This window comes from Trachypithecus francoisi, unplaced genomic scaffold (genome assembly GCF_009764315.1).
Source record: "Trachypithecus francoisi isolate TF-2019V2 unplaced genomic scaffold, Tfra_2.0 Lachesis_group20, whole genome shotgun sequence".
NCBI lineage: Eukaryota > Metazoa > Chordata > Mammalia > Primates > Cercopithecidae > Trachypithecus > Trachypithecus francoisi.
This window is the reverse complement of record NW_022681466.1, coordinates 1,399,403-1,414,565: the sequence shown is the minus strand read 5'-3', so window position 1 is coordinate 1,414,565 and position 15,163 is coordinate 1,399,403. Positions and strand designations below refer to the sequence as shown.

General features: G+C 41.3%; 1 protein-coding gene across 4 annotated transcripts in view; it reads right to left on the bottom strand.

The window, feature by feature from the left end:
* KCNJ16 (potassium inwardly rectifying channel subfamily J member 16) overlaps positions 1-15,163 on the bottom strand; it is a 58,678-nt gene that overhangs the window by 2,928 nt on the left and 40,587 nt on the right. Inside the window, exon 1 of one of the 4 annotated variants that reach the window (XM_033181984.1) lies at positions 473-557. The exons of the other annotated variants lie outside the window; for them this stretch is intronic. The gene's annotated coding sequence lies outside the window, so the exon portion shown is untranslated. Of the gene's footprint in view, positions 1-472; positions 558-15,163 lie in introns of those variants that run through there. 4 annotated transcript variants of the gene reach the window in all.

Here is a 15,163-nt window from a genome sequence, read left to right as displayed (position 1 = left end):
TTTTTAGCTTTTGATGTCCACCTTTATAGAAATTTGCCAAATTTGGAGCAGTGTCATACCATCTAAAATAGCTACTACTTCATCTGAACATTAGCGGTACAGTATTGATTACTCATTTCAGTTTAGAATTCAACCAGTCATTATAGAGGCAAATATGCAATTAGAGAAAATAACATTTTTATATATGAATAAGGCTTGAGTAAACACTATGATTATCCCAAATGATGCCTCACTAACTTTTCTGACCTGATATAAAAAAAAAAAAAATCTGCTTTATTTTTGTAAACTCTTCTTGCCTGAGGGTATTTAGAAAACAAAGTAATTGCTGATATGAAAAGGCAAAATACCATTCAGATATGTGTCTAGCAGTCATAAACTTCCTGTTTAAATCAGGTTTTTCCTTAAGAGTTTCTACTTTCATATCATAATGTAACTTTCATAATCGTTACTGTTGTAATAGGTAATCCCTCACCTTCAGCACCTGGCGCGTCCTCTCTCTTCCACGGAGGCTCTTCTTCCTTGTGTACTTCCCAGGACAAACAGAACTGACAGGAGCACTACTTCACATTAAACCCATTTCCCCCTAGCTCCAGCTTTAGTCTTGAAAGAAAAGAAAAAAAAAAATCCATCTTTCTTAACCTCAGTAGCTAAAACTACTCCCAGGTAAGCTTTCAGAAAGGTGTAAAATTGCCTCTGCCTTTGTCTCATAACATCCATCCTTTTTTTTTTCTTTTTTTTTCTTTTTTTGACACTGGCAGCTCTTCTCTTTCCTTCTGAATAGAGTCCCAAAAATTTGCCAAAGTTGCTAATCTCGTTTCTCTCTTAAAGGGAGCACACTACAACTGAACCCTTCTCTCTGGCTTTTCAGTGTTTTCCTGATACTTTCACAGATGTCCTTAGGCAAAATAATTTTTCTCCTTCCAAATTCAGTCTTGAAAAGATCAAGGCAGAACATGCAGCTCTTAACATTTTTAGCATCCATGGTATAATAGGCCAATGGATGTCCCAGCTCAAGTCAAAGTGAAATTTAAAACTGCAACATCAAAATCATCTTGAGTTACTACTATGCAAAACAAAAGAAATAGAAGTATTGTAGCCAATTTTAATAGCCTAGTAACTATTAGAATATGGGTTTTACACAGTCTACCTGTGCTAGATGGGATGAAGGGAGTACAATGGGGAGACTTTAGGGAATCTTGCCTCTCTATTGTATAGAAAATGCACTATGAATAAATACTATTCCTGACATAAAGACCCCTTGGAACGAACCAGGGAAATTCATCACTAAATACGTGTTCAGCACCTTCTCTGCTGCAAAAGGACAGAAAGAGTTAACTTCCCTCCAGTGAAAAAGAATCAATTTTCTTTTCCTCCAGGGATCAGGCCCACTTTACAATAAACTCTTTGTTTAATGCACCACTTACAAGGACGGACTCTGCTTAAAGCCAGAAACTCCTGTAAGGCATGTATGGGTTTATCTCTGTCCTCTACCTGCCTGTTGGCCACTTCACTCAGCCATCATCCAGATCAGTTTTGATCTGTTACATCCTCTCCTTTCTCAGCACTTCAACCAGGTTCGGGGGGAACCAATTGCATAATTCCCGGATGTGACCTAGGGCTGCGAAAATGCTTACTGGGCAGTTCAATGTAAAATATTTCCACAAATTTTGTCCACAATAACAACCATGCTTTGGAGGTTTCCATCTGTCTGACTTGTCATTGAACAATATTTTACAAACAGAAGAAGCTGATGTATGGTTCTCAGTGTCCACTCTCTCAACTGGTTATAGGAGCCATGAAAATGGGATGAAGTATAATCAAAGGCCCATATGATTTCAAATTAAAAAGCAGATATGGAGATAGAATTATGTTCTTGTTAAATGTGTCCAACCTAGTTCCTTCAAGCGAACTACACACATGGTGGGAGTCTGAGAGTTAGAAAACACCGTTTCATAAATCAAGAGCTACTGTGTGACTCTGCTCTTTCCTGCTGCCAAAAATAAATAAATAAATAAGTAAAAGGTTTTATTTGAAATGGCATTCAGTTGGCATCATTTTGAATTCCAGGGGTACCGGCAACTGTTATAAACAAGCCTCTTTCAAAACACCTTCCAAAGTGAATGAATTTTCAATTAATACAAGTTACAAGTGAACAAATTTGAGTGTGTGGAGAATGTACCATTGAATAATGTAACAATTTGAGAGATACAAGTTACAACTGAAAATTTGGCCCCAAACTCCTGTTTCCTGATGTGGTTTCATTACTGTGATCATTAACTTCAACTTAGCCAAAGACAAGCATTCAGATTCTGTTTAGGTCTATACACTTATCCTTTTCTTGAACCTCCAACTATATAAATAACACATTTTTAAAAAGACAGTTGTCTTTAGGCCAAATGATCAATTGTAACCAAATAAGTCATATATAATCTGACCCATTTCTCAGCCTACCCAATGAGCAAAGAAGTCTATGGAGGCCTTTTTGTCATACTGACTAGATGAAATATTTATTAGTTTCCTATTTAGTATTTCGTGTTAATTTGCGCTTTTTTCCAACTGTTTACCATTAAACAATAGAGGCTAGCATTTGTTGATTGACTGGAATTTTGTATTTACCATTTGTGTTTCCTAGGATTAAAACTCAGCCTTAAAAGTGCTTCGATGCTTGCGTAATTTTCTTGTCGCCATCAATTCCACCATGAGAAAGCATTTGCAGTGTTCCTACTTTTGTAATTTTTTGCATGCTGCTCCCTAGAAACCGATGGTGGCTATTGAAAGACTTTACCCTGGGCCTGGAAGCTGCCAGGTGGGTGGTGAATAACTTCTCCCTTCTTAGGCCCAGTCCCAAGGCTGAAGACCACTTGCACCACCAGCCTGCATCAGCAAGATAGCAGAAACAGGAAGAGGGGAGCCGGAAGACACGTACCTGCTGAAGACCGAGAGAGAGGCCGTCCTGGTACCGCATAGCAGTTATATCAGACTAAGACACTTCCTGTTTACAGGAGACTATATAAACCCCTGCTCCGTACTTATTTGGTGCTGATGCCATTTTAGGCCTCAGCCCGTGTGCGCCCAGGCGCTCATTAAAACAGCGTGTGGCTCCATACCGCCTTGTGGTGTTTGTTGGCGCGCTCTTGGGGTTCGAACTGATACAACAGCCTTGCAGCTATTTCATTGGTTTAAAGGTTTTTTTTTTTTTTAATTGCAAATGAAAATTACTATCAACTATCATTACAAAGCTGTAGAATATAAAGTTCAAAAGAAGACGCTGAATCAGGTAAGGTCTATTCTGCCATGTAATAATGACAAAGGTAGTAAACGCATAGCCATTTCTTCGCTTAGAAATGACTTAGAGTTCTTTTATAGATGAGGCTAGAGAAGAGGCAGTGCCCTCAGGATGGTGAAGCGTTTCCTCAGAATACCATCAACGTTTATTAAATGCACACAGACACTGAGGAAAGCAGGGAGCGACTCCCTGATTTACTTCATCCCATGGGGAGGACTGAGAGAGGGGAAGGTAGAAGGGACAGTAACCCCAACCCTGATAACCACTTTTCTCGTATCTTACTCATTGTCTTAAGCTCAGATACAGAAACATTTCTTAAGCTACTGTGACTAGCAGGATCTGCTTTTAGGCCTCAGCTTTCTAAATCTTTGTATGTATTTAAGGAGAAACTTAATAATTTAGCACATTTCAAGTAAGCTAAACACAGCAAGGAACATTCTCAACATAACATGCAGATCCTGCTTATTTGTCCCAGTTTCCAGTACACAAACGCGTCTCAATTAGACTCATCAATTTTGAAACAATTCCTCTGCCATTTTGCCACCTCTTCTCAAAGTCTGCAACCTACCAGGTAAACTCCTCTTGTAGATTGCTCTTCAAAGGTAAGCTCAGACCGAGGGTACCATACAGTGATTAAGACACTGGTGATAAAACTAGATCTTTCCTCTAGCATCTACTTAACATAATATATTAATAAGAATTATGTGCTTTGTATACTTGGAGATGCACCACAAAAAAGGTCTAAAATTTCTTCAGAAAATCCAGTTCTGAATGGCTGTGGTCTTTGAGGTAACAAGTGCCTTCTTTACCATGTAAAGGACCTGAGGTAGCTAACACATGAAGTCCTCAGTATTCAAGTTACTTTCCTGACAACTATAAGATGAGATAAGTTTTGGTGGAAATTTGAGAGCTGATGGGGTGGAGAATAGAAGAGATGGCCTAATTCTGTATGCAGGTCATTGCCTTTGAAGACAGGCTTAGGTGGAGCTCTGAGGGAGGGGGAGGAGACAGGGGAGGATGGGACCCAGGGTAGGTGAAGAGTAGGCCAGTAGAGGAAGGTGCAGTTGGATGGTACATTTGGGTGCTGAGAAGCAAAGAGAGAGAGAGGTATTAAGAGTTAGGACAATGCCGGGCCAAATTAGGCTATGTGGCTATTTTGCTCAAAACCCGTTTTACAACTTTTTGCCTTTGCCCTAGAATTATGCAGGAGCCTGAGACCTGGAATCCTCCTAAGATATTCAGACCTGCTTAAGTGGAGCTCTTCATTTGGCTACTGAACTCTTGCTTTACCCAGAACCTACTAGATAATTGTCCATGCTTCTCCAAATACTCCCTGACTCTCTAACTTAAGTTTCTCCTTTGGTGACAAGTCAATGGCATTCTCAGGTTTCCTTCTCATCCCCAGAGCAAGTTGTCCTACACCTTTTCTTCCCTTTCTGTTCTCTTCTCCCTCTCAACTCTAACCTCTAACCCTAATCCACTATTTTGGTGAATGTGGATTTTACCCCTCTCCTGATATAACTCTACAGTTTCTCCTCCTGAATCAGTATAAGAAAACCTTGTGCCAGTTTGCTATAGAAAGGGGTTATAATATGTTATGAGCAAACAACTAAACTGAAAGCAGGAGCTGGGAAGAAATCCAGTGTAACAGCATCACTAGTAACATTTGGAGATCCTGTTTCTAGCCCAGTTTTTCCTTAAGTAGTATCTACATCCTGATTATAAATCGTACCTCTCCCCAAATGTTGCTCTGTTTTATAAAGAAGTAGAAGAAATGTGGAATCTGGGATTACGTTTCTCCATGGTTCTGGATCTCAAGATTGCACCAAAACAATATAAATTGTAATTTAAAGTTATCTAGTTTAGAAATCAAATTCCCTTAATATTAGTTTGGTGCAAAACTTAAAACCACGATTATTTTGCACCAATCTAATGAATAGTCTAAAACAAAATGGTTTTCGGTATTGCAGAGAGGGCCTGAATTAGGAGGCAGACCCCAGTTCCAGGTCTGCCCTCAACTTCCTGAGCATCTTGTAGAAGTAACTTCTCTGAGCCTCATGGTACTCATTCATGAAATAAGGTTATGATACCTCTGTCACCACATTACTGTGAAGTTTGAATGAGATAATGAATGGGAAGCCACCTTTTAATGGGTCAGATGCACAGGAGTCATTCAATAATTATTGCTTGAATCTGAACGCTGTTGTCAAAGGTATTCAAACGAGGGGGCCTCCATCTTGGAATAGGAGCTGGGTAAAATGAAGCTGAGACCTACTGTGTTGCATCCCCAGGAGGTTAGGCATTCTTAGTCAACAGGATATTTACAGTTAAAAGAATCAGTTAATCATGTTTACTGAACAGACGTACGACCTAACAGACCCAGGAAATGTCCTGATGTCCTGATATCTTAAGAACAAAAGCATTCTTAAACTAAGAATCAGTTTCGCTTTAAAGATAATAATATAGATTCTTGCAGAAGACTGTAGTTACACAAAAATTAATAATCTTTTGTCAAAAGCTCTTGTAGTAAATCACATCTCCCCCATGATTTTTTTCCTTTGTTATCTTATATATATAAAAGCATTGCACCCAAAGTGGGCATGTTCCTCTATCTGGTTTTTTGAATGCTCTGCCCTGTCTCTACAGTACCTACTCTCTATTCTTTCATTTCTCTGTTTTCTATTTTTCTTTTCTTTGAGACGGAGTCTTGCTCTGTCTCCAGGCTGGAGCGCAGTGGCGTGATCTTGGCTCACTGCAACCTCCACCTCCCGGGTTCAAGTGATTCTCCTGCCTCAGCCTCCCGAGTAGCTGGGACTACAGGTGTGCACCACCACGCCCAGCTAAATTTTTTTTGGATTTTTAGTACAGACGGGGTTTCACCACGTTGGCCAGGATGGTCTTGATCTCTTGACCTCGTGATCCACCCTCCTTGGCCTCCCAAAGTGCTGGGATTACAGGCGTGAGTCACGACACCCAGCCCATTCCTTTGTTTTCTTAATAAACTTTTTTTCACTTTACTCTGTGGACTGGCCCCGAATTCTTTCCCGTACAAGATCCAAGAACCCTCACTTGGGGTCTGGATCAGGACCCTTTTCCAGTAACACCATGAGAGCTGAGTTTCATCCTCTGTAGAATATCAGAACACTTGCTTTCACTCTCTCAAAGGGTGCTCCACTGGCAGAACACTGGCAGAGAGCATGTGGTTCCCAGTATATATTTCTGTCTAAGCTCAGAAATGGTACCATTGTTTCCTACCACAAAGCAACCTGGGTTACTTTTCTGTCCTTCCACTAGTTCCTCAAAGCCCCAGAGATAAGGTGACTTTTATTTCTTTCCTCTCTTTTTTTTTTTTTTTTTGAAATGGAGTCTTGCTCTGTTGCCCAGGCACAGTGGTGCGATCTCGGCTCACTGCAAGCTCTGCCTCTGAGGTTCATGCCATTCTCCTGCCTCATCCTCCCAAGTAGCTGGAACTACAGGTGCCCGCCACCACGCCCAGCTAATTTTTTTTTCTTTTTTAGTAGAGACGGGGTTTCACGATGTTAGCCATGATGGTCTCTATCTCCTGACCTCATGATTCGCCCTCCTTGGCCTCCCAGAGTGCTGGGATTACAGGCATGAGCCACTGTGCCTGGCCTTTTTTTTGAAACAGGGTCTTACTCTGTCACCCAAGTTGGAGTGCAGTGGTGTGATCAGAGCTCACTGCAGCCTCAATCTCATGGGTTCAAGCCATCTTCCCACCTCAGCCTCCCAAGCAAATAGCTGGGACTGTAGATGTGTGCCACTATGCCTGGCTAATTTTTAATTTATTTTTAGAGACAGGGTCCCACTGTGTTGCCCAGGCTGGTCTTAAACTCCTGACCTCAAACAGTCCTCCAGCCTCAGCCTCCCAAAGTGTTGGATTACAGATGTGAGCCACTGTGCCCAGCCAACTTTCCTTTCTTTTTACAGCCATCACTACATGGGAGATCCCCTGCTCCTTGTTGTCAACACACATATCTGAACAGACACACAAACACACACCCATCTATCCAACTCAGTTTAAAAATTTTATTACTATTTACTCCTTTGCTCTGTATTACTTTAGGAACGAGCCTAAAGGAGACAGGATTGACAAGATTGGCAAAGTTGACAGGTTAAAGAAATCCACAAGGTGTTTATCATGCTTATTTGTCTTCAATTGTGTGTACATGTTTTACTAAGAGGGTTCTGAAACTTTCTCTTATTCTTATCTTGAAAATCACCCTGCCCATCCCTGTCTTGGGTGGATGTTAGCCCAAGTTGCTTAGATTTTTTACCTTGAGCTGGATCTGGGTTGGCAAGGAAGTCAGATAACATGGGATCTGATGTTCCTTTAAAAGACCACAGCTCAGTCTCTTTTCGTTGTGTAAGGAAAGCACTTTCCCCAACAGCCTCTACGTTCCCCATAGGAGTATTTGCTACTAATTATTTTCATTCTTGTTTTCTTTTCATTCATTTAAAAAAAAAAAAAAAAAAAACTCGAGTTCCTACTATGTTCCATCCACTTTTAGGCACTGGAAAACAGAATTGCAGCATCTTGGAGTTTATATTGGAGAAGCGGGTATCAACAAACATGAAAGCAATACAAAGGAAAAATTTCCGATAGTAATGACTATCATGGAGGACACAAAATAAAGTGCTACTATGGAGAAGGGCCTGGAGCAAGGAGGGAGGTTATGATTGAACCGGGCCATCGGAGAAGGTTTGGTCCAGGGCCTGACATTCAAGTTCAGAGTGAGCTCTTCATTCCTAGCCTGAGGTTAAAATGCTCTCAACTCAGACCTTGCTCCCTATCTTGTTTTGTTTGTTTGAGGTCCAGTCACTATCTGCTTGTTAAGACTCTCACTATTTATAGGTATAATTTGGCTGCAGCTTCCCTCTTTCTAATCTAACTTTAAGACCTGGTTCTCGTAAGAAGTTATCATTACAGGAACGCATCTGCATTTTATCATTGCATGCGGGCTTTCCAGATCTCTCACCTGGCTTCACCTGGTTTACATAACAGCCTTTCAACTCATGTATTGCCTCTTTCATCCAGAGTGATCATTTCTAAACCTGAAATGTAAGTGTCTCTCCTCCTGCTACCATGGGTACAGTCCAAGCTCCAGAATGTGGTCTAACAGCAGAAGAGTCAAAGGGCAGGAATATGAAGATCAAAGACTTGGATTCTCTTTTTTTTTTTTTTTTTTTGCCACATCTTAGCTGCATGGACTCACCATCTGTAAGCCTCATTGTATTTATTTAAATCAAGGGGACAATAGTCGATTTATCTCAAAATGTTTTTTTGGGGATTAAATGACATAAAATGAAAGCGCATAATAGCTAACACCTGGGAAGCTGTCTTTTATTTATAGTCATCCTTATCCCTTAACTTTAATAAATCTCTCTCCTCTGATAGCTTATCATACAGGCCTTATCTAGTCTGGGAGAGATGCATATCCAAGCTATAATCTGAAAGAGGAAGAGGAATTAACTCCATAAGAAGAGGAAGCAAAAATGTTTTCCAGGCAGAGAAAACAGTATCTGCAAAGGCTCCATGACTCAAAGGTGCCTAGGACATGCTTTCCAAAGACCTAAATGTGGGCATGGGTTGAAATGGGGGAGAACTGAGGCTAGAAAGAGAAATAGAGCCAGAGCATAAAATACCTCATAGGTAAAGATTTGGGTCTTTCTCCCAAGTACAGTGAAAGCTATTGAAGTATTTGAACCAAGGACACTGCATGATAACTTTTGCATTTGAAAAAAAATCATGCTGGCTGTCCATTGGAAAATCAGTTGGGGAAATTTAAGAGCAGAAGGAGGGAGGTAAACCAGAAAGCTATTTCAACAATGAGGTGAGAGATGATCATGACTGGGATGAGGATGAGGCCAGGGAAGATAGCAGAAGCCACCTCTCACACGGTGCTTTCTCACCCTTCATGTGCAGAAGTGCCACGTGACCTAGGAGTGGCCAATCAGAACTTCACAAACTAGGCTGAATCTTGAGGAAATGACGCAAGAGTTGCTGACTCCTATTATTTAAGGAATGGCAGGCAGTCAAGAGGCCAGTGGTGAAACAGAGAGGCAAATCACAGCTCCCTAAGAGGCAGTCTCTGAGACAAGATTTTTATTTTGCCTTGCCTCTTGTTTCTGCTCAAATCAGATTCTACTTATATTTGATGCTATAAGCTAAACTGTTATCTTTTCAATAATATTTTCGTCTGCTGGTGTTAACCAAGGATAATTTTTGTTGCTTGAAAAATAACAACAACAAAAATCAGTTAAAATTTAACTACATGGACCTTTTGAAAAAGTATCCTGGCTGGGCGTGGTGGCTCACACCTGTAATCCCAGCACTTTGGGAGGCCAAGGTGGGTGGATCATCTGAGGTCAGGAGTATGAGACCAACCTGGCCAACATGGTGAAACTCTGTCTCTACTAAAAAAAATACAAAAATTAGCCAGACATGGTGGCGGATGCCTGTAGTCCCAGCTGCTTGGAGAATGGCGTGAGACTGGGAGGCGGAGTTTGCAGTGAGCCAAGATCATGCCACTGCACTCCAGCCTGGGTGACAGAGCGAGACTCCATCACACACAAAAGAAAAAAAAAAAAGTATCCTGTATGCAAGCAAGCATATGGTCTCATGACTCTCCCTTAAATCATCATGCCAACTACCAGCAAGCCCTTTAGTTCACTTCTAAGTAGATATTAAATCTACTCAGTTCTCCTTGTTGTTGAAATCACTATGTCTTCAGTGGGCCACGGCAACAGTTACCTAAGAGATCTCTTATTTTTGCCCTTCCTACATGTCAATCTATTCTCTATTTTCTTTTGAGACAGTCTGCCCAGGCTGGAGTGCAGTGGCATAATCTTGGCTCACTGCAACCTCTGCCTAACAGATTCAAGGAATTCTCATATCTCAGCCTCCTGAGTAGCTGGGACAACAGGCACGTGCCACCACACTCAGTTAATTTTTTTGTATTTTTTTTTTTTTCAGTAGAGAAATGTCTAAGCAGCACAATGTTCACTAGGGGTTTCACTGTGTTGGCCAAGCTGGTTTTGAACTCGTGGCCTCAAGTGATCTACTGGCCTCAGCCTCCCAAAGTGCTGGGATTACAGGTGTGACCCACTACACCCAGCCCTCTTTTAAAACAAAGTCAAAACATATCACTCTTTGCTTAAAACTCTCCAGTTTCATTCCATTGCAATTAATTTGCATAATCTGTATGGTAAGCAGATTGATACATCTAAAATCTGGCCACCTCTCTAAAGTATTTCCTACTACTCTGCTCACCGTTCTGTGATAGGTAGAGATCTTCACCATATCTTCTGCTTTCACTAACAAACACAGGGGTCAGAAAACTGCAGCCCGAGGGCCAAATCTGAGTATTGAGTTGCTTCTATAAATGAAGTCTCATTGGAATACAGCCAGACCATTGTTTAAGGTCTCTGGCTACATATTGTTCCTGAAAATGTTCCGGAAATGCCACCCCAAAATATGCCACTTTGGTAGCTGATTACATTAAATTGGGGTTTCTGTGGGACAACAGATGCAGGCAGTCTTTCTCTGGGATCCCCTTATCTGCCTAGGGACAGATCCTCCAAAAAGAACTTTTCAGTTGTCATTGATACCCCTGCCGTCCCCCAGTTTTATCAACCAGAGATTAATTCATATCCAGAAGGGGTAACTGGAAGTTCATGCCACACCCAGACAAACTTTGTCACAGACTGTCACCTCTTCGTCTATGGACCCCATCATCTTTCCCCCAAATCATTTATACCCCCCAATTTGTCTGCATCCCCACTCTCTTCTCTCTTATAAAGAGGGTATAATAAGCGTTTAAGTCTAACTGGTTTCTTGAGTCTTCACTTTTCTTTCCTAGAAAATGCACTTGATAAATGCATATACACTTTCTCCTGTTAATCTATGATATAGTTTGGATATCTATCCCTGCCCAAATCTCATGAATCTCATGTTGAATTGTAATCCCTAATGCTGAAGGTGGGGATGCCATGGGGTGGGGTGGTTTGGATCATGCAGACAGATCTCTCATGGCTTGGTGCTGTCTTCATGACAGTGAGTGAGTTCTTGCAAAGTCTGGTGATATAAAAGTGAGTGGCATCTCTCTTCTCCCCAGACACTTCTCTCTCTCTTGCTTGCTTCTGCTTTCACCATGTGGAGTGCTTGCTCTCCCTTCACCTTCCTCCATGATTGTAAACTTTCTGAGGCAACCCCAGAAGCCGATGCGGGCACTATGCTTACTGTCCAGTCTGCATAACTGTGAGCCAATTAAACCTCTTTTCTTTATAAATTATGCAGTCTCAGGTATTTATAGCAATGCAAGAACAGCCTAATATAGAAAATTGGTACTGAGGGTGAGGCATTGCTACAAAGACACCTGAAAATGTGAAAGCAGCTTTGAAACTGAGTGACAGGCAGAGGTTGCAAGAGTTTGGAGGACTCAGAAGAACGCAGAAAGATGAGGGAAAGTTTGGAATTGCTTAGTGTTACATGGTTGTGACTAAAATGCCAATGGTGATATGGAAAATGTCCAGGTTGACAAGGTCTCAGATGGAAATGGGGAACTTACTGGGAACTGGAGCAAAGGTGACTCATGCATATTATGCCTTAGCAAATAACTTGGCTGCATTGTACCTCTACCCTAGGGATCTGTGGAAGCGTGAACTTTATAGCGATAATTTAGGTATCTGGTAGAAGAAATTTCTAAGCAGTAAATTGTTCAAGATGCAGCATGGCTGCTTCTAACTGCCTATTTTCAGATGCAAGAGCAAAGAAATGACCTAAATTTGGAACTTATGTTTAAAAGGGAAGCAGAGTGTAAAAGTTTGGAAAATTTGCAGCCTGGCCACATGGCAGAAAAGAAAAGACTTTTTGGGGAGACAAATTCAAGCAGGCTGTGGAGCAACCACTTGCTAGAGATATGTGCATAACTAAAAGGGAGCCAAGTGCTAATATTCAACGCAATGGGGAAAAGTCCTCAAAGGAATTTTTGAAATCTTCTAGAAAACCCCTCCCATCACAGGCCCAAAGGACTAGGAGAAAATAATGGTTTTGTGGACTGGGCCTAGGGCCCTGCTGCTTTGTGCAGACTTGGAATACTGCTGCCTGCATCCAGGTCACTCCAGCTCCAGCCTTAGCTCAAAGGGCCCCAGATACAGCTTGCTTGAGTTGCTGCTTCAGAGAGTGCAAGTCATAAGTCTTGGTGGCTTCTATGTAGTGTTAAGACTGCAGGTTCACAGAATGCAAGAGTTATGAGGCTTGGTAGCCTCTTACTTGATTTCAGAGGACGTATGGGAAAGCTTGGGTGTCCAGACAGAAGCCTGCTACAGGGGTGGAGCCTCCACAGAGAACCTCTACTAGGGAAGTGCAGAGGGGAAACATGGGTTGGAGCCCCCCCACACAGTCCCCACTGCGGCACTGCCTAGTGGAGATGTGAGAAAGGGTCACCATCCTCGAGACACCAGAAGAGTAGATCCACCAGCAACTTCCACCTTGTGCATGGAAAGGCTACATGCATTCAGCAACCTGTGACAGTAATCTCAGGAACTAAACCCTGCAAAGCCACAGATGTGGAGCTGCCCGAGGCCTTATGAATCTACCCCTTGCACCAGTGTGCTCTGGATGTGGGCCATGGAGTCAAAGGGGATTATTTTGGAGCATTAAGATTTTATGACTGCCCTGCTAAGTTTTAAACTTGTGTGGGGCCTGTAGAGCCTTTATTTTGACTAATTTATTCCTTTTTGAATGGGAATGTTTATCCAGTGCCCGTTTGTACAATGCCCCTATTGTGTCTTGGAAGTAACTAACTTGTTTTTGATTTTACAGGGTCATAGGTGGAAGGGATTTGCCTCATCTCGAATAAGACTGTACACTTTTGAATTAATACTAGAATAAGTTAAGACTTTTGGGAATTTTGGGGAAGGAATGATTGTATTTTGCAATGGGAGAAAGAAATAAAATTTGGGGTGGGCTAGGACAGAAGTATATAGTTTGGGTATTTGTCCCCACCCAAATCTCATGTTGAAATGTAGGGGGGACCTGGTGGGAGGTGTTTTGATCATGGGGTAGAATCTCTCCTAGTGTGGTGCTGTCTTTACGATAGTGAGTTTCCATGAGATCTGGTCATTTAAAAGTCGTGGCACGTCCGTCTTCCACTCTATCTATCACTTGCTCCTGCTTTCACCATGTGATATGCCTGCTCCCCCTTCAATTTCCATCATTTTGTAAGCTTCCTGAAGCCTCCCCAGAAGCAGGTGCTGGCATTGTGCTTCCTGTAGAACCTGTAGAACTATGACCCAATTAAACCTCTTTTCTTTTTTTTCAGCATTTATTTGTTTATGTATTTTTATTTTTTTCTTTTTTAAAATTATACATTAAGTTCTGGGATACATGTACAGAACATGGAGGTTTGTTATGTAGGTATATACGTGTCATGGTGGTTTGCTGCACTCATGAAACCGTTATCTACATTAGGTATTTCTCCTAGTGCTAAACCTCCCCTAGCCTAGCCCCCAACCCCCGACAGGCCCTGGTGTGTGATGTTCTCCTCCCTGTGTTCATGTGTTCTCATTGTTTTCTTTAAAACAAGTTTAAATTACCTAGGTTTTAAATTACCCAGTCTCAGATATTTATAGCAATGTATGAATGGACTGATACAATCTGCCTCTTGTCAGCTTATTTTGTAGACTCAAGTTCTGAACAATCATAAGTTCTACTGAATTACTGAACTTGAGGCTAGAGGGAAAGTTTTGCCTCTGCTACATCACACAAACTTACAAAGTTGAGTAGCTGCATCAGAGGCCATGTGGTCCACAAAGCCTAAAATATTTACTACCTTAAATATTATCCTAGTTTATTTGAGTCTTTGCAGAAGAGTTTGCTATATCCTGCTCTAAAGCCCAAGGATGTTACTTCCACTGATTAACTTTTTTGTTGATTAGATTGTTCTGTGAAATACGTTGTAAACTCCACGAGGGCCATGCTTGTCTATTTACCACTATATCCCTAACAGCTAAAGCAATATGTGATGTATAGGCACTTACTAATGATATTTTGAAGAAATAAATGAATAAATAATTGAATAATACAAAGATGATATTTATCCTCAAGGAAATTTCACCCCTCATAAGATAATTAGTACTCCTAAAACTACAAAAACGTCAGTGCTGACAGTTCTCCAAACACCAATTGTCAATCCCTCACATTTATCCTACGTGTTCCCTGTTGCAGATACCAGCTCATAAACAGAAAACAGAAAAGTTATACTATTGGTTTTCACTTATCATCTTCCTCAGGACTGATGATAGATCTCAGTAAGAAATTTTATATTATTATTATTTTTTCAACTTTTAGATTTGGGGGTACGTGTGGAAGTTTGTTATTCCGGTATATTGCGTGATGCTGAGGTTTGGGGTATGAATGATCCTTTCACCCAGGTACTGAGTATAGTGCCCAACAGTTTGTTTTCCAAACCTTGAAGCCCTCCCCACTCTCCCCTCTAGCAGTCCTCTGTGTCTGTTGTTGCCATGTTTATGTTCATGAGTATCCAATGTTTAGCTTCCATGAAGTGGAAGTGAGAACATGCAGTATTTGGGTTTCTGCTCCTGTGTTAATTCACTTAGGATAATGGCCTTCAACTGCATAAACGTTGCTGCAAAGGACATGATTTTGTTCTTTTTCATGGCTGTGTAGTATTCCATAGCATATATTGACCACATTTTCTTTATCCGGTCCACCATTGATGGGCCCTTAGGTTGATTCTATGTCTTTACTATTGTGAATGGTGCCTTTATCAACATGTGAGTGCCTGAAACTTTTGGTGAATGATTTGTTTTCTTTTGAATATATACCCAGTAATA